The sequence below is a fragment of the Pteropus vampyrus genome, unplaced genomic scaffold, assembly GCF_000151845.1.
Source record: "Pteropus vampyrus isolate Shadow unplaced genomic scaffold, Pvam_2.0 Scaffold206, whole genome shotgun sequence".
NCBI classification, from domain to species: Eukaryota; Metazoa; Chordata; class Mammalia; order Chiroptera; family Pteropodidae; genus Pteropus; species Pteropus vampyrus.
Window position 1 is genome coordinate 2701309 of NW_011888987.1, and position 2093 is coordinate 2703401.

A 2093-nucleotide genomic window follows, 5' to 3' on the forward strand; every position below is an offset into this window, starting at 1 on the left:
GTACACTGAGAATATGTTTATTCATAACTCATGGTGACAGAAAAGATAAACAGGCCCCTTGACAACATAAAACATTTCCCAAGGTATGCCACCATGCAAAATTGAAGAGCATAATATCTGAGAGCTCATCTTTACTTCAGTTTTGACCTCTTAACACAAACTTGCTATTAAACACACTCTTCCTGTCTCCACTGTTGCCTAACCAAACTTTCTGAGTTAGAAAAGTGTGCAAAGATGTGTCTTCCAGGCAAACTTTTGTTTTCTCAAAGTTAATCTCTTATACTTCCAGTTGGAAAACGTCCACTTCCACTATTTGACACCAGGGCGTCACTTTCTCTCCTGGGCTTACCTGCTACTACTTAATTATTCTTCTAAGTAGACTCCACTTGGGGAGGTAGCTCTTAAGCACTTCTGAATCCATGAGGACTCTATATGTACACACCTTACACACTCCCAAAGGTCTTTCACACCCTTTCTCCCTCCAGCAGGTCCTGAACACCCACTCGCCCAGGCTTCTGTACTCACCTCAATTCATGAACGCCTACCCATCTGGAAGCAGTACTCGAGGAATAATCCTCAAGACCAAGTAACTGACTGGATTTCAACATGGGGCCAGAGAAAATGGGGCGGATATGGAGCATTACAAATAGCAGCTGTCCATTAGGTGGATTTTTAAATCTGTTAAAAGGCTTAATAAACAAATATACAGACAGGTCTAGCACCTTGGAGATTCCGGAGTCTAAAGGGCCTCCTGACCGGTTCTGCCTCTCTTGACTCGTCCCTATGCAAAATGCGCACTGGTTCCGCTATCAGAAGCTCCAGATTCGCACGTGCCTTTTCCTCCCTTTCCTCCTAATAACTGTCACCTCACGCGCCAGGGGTCCTAGGAGACTTACCTAATTGTTCTCTGAGTCTGAGGAGAATAGGACAACTTTTTTCCCTGCTCCAGCCAGGCCCGAACACCCACGGCAAGCGAGGCACAGACACTCGCACCGAGGTCGGGGTGTGGAGGCGCGTTCCAACCTGCAGCGCCGGAAGAGGCGCGCCGAAGACGAGCGGGCGGTGCGCACGACCACCTAGTGGGTCCGGCCTTTGCCGCCGCTGTAAGCGCGAAGGGGCGTCTGGACTCGAGCTCCGCCCGGGCCAGAGTCCACGCCGCGCGCCTGTCTGTCGTCCGCTGTCCGCGGCCTCCGCAGACTTAAAGGTAAAAGCTAAACAAGAAGCCCTCATTTTCTCAGAAAGGTATCTGCGCCCCTCCCACATGGCCTGCCTAAAGAACCGGAGGGCGCGATTTGCCTCTAAACCCACCCAGAGTGAGGAGACTTTTCCAAAGCGGAATAAAAGTAAGAGCAGGGCTGACCCGAGGTGAAACGCGTCGTGCTAACAGTAGACAGGGGAAAGAGTGTAATCGGGGGTGGAGGGCAGCAGTGGAGGTGCTCGATTACCCCGAAGCGTCACTAGGAGCAGGAGTTTCTTCACTCGAGAAACAGGAGTGTACCCTCTCTGCCAGTCATTCCCAGAGAAGTACTTGTGAAATGTATGCTGAAATGTGCAACTTATAGACGAGAAGCGTGCATTTGTCCAATTGAATAAATAAAGGTCAGCGGTTGGATCAATAAAGTGTGCGCTTCCAACCACCAGATGTTTTTACTGATGTTTCTCTGGGGGTGGGGGGAGAGAGGAAGAGACAACAAACTATAAAAACAAAAGAGTAAACAAACACATCTGGTGTTTCGACACACATTTCCTCCAGCCACGGTCTCTCCGGACCAGACAACGTTTTGCACATTCAAAACTAAAACTCATCCGTGAGCCAACAACAGTCTCCTCTCTCGAATCCCCCATCCCCAAGCAAATTTTAAAAAGAATAACAAGTAGTAATGTTGGGTCCGGAACGCAGCCCAGACTCCGAGCCGAAATTTGACACATGTCACACCCACCCTGCTGCGCCTTGCGCTAAGGTTGGAGAGAAAGTTTGCCGCCGCTGCCGCTGCCGCTGCCGCTGCCGCTGCCGCCGCCGCGGGAGGAGCGCGGAGCAAAGTCGCAGCCTGGCCCGGCGTAGAGGTGCCTGGAACTGGGTAGGGTGCAGAGGT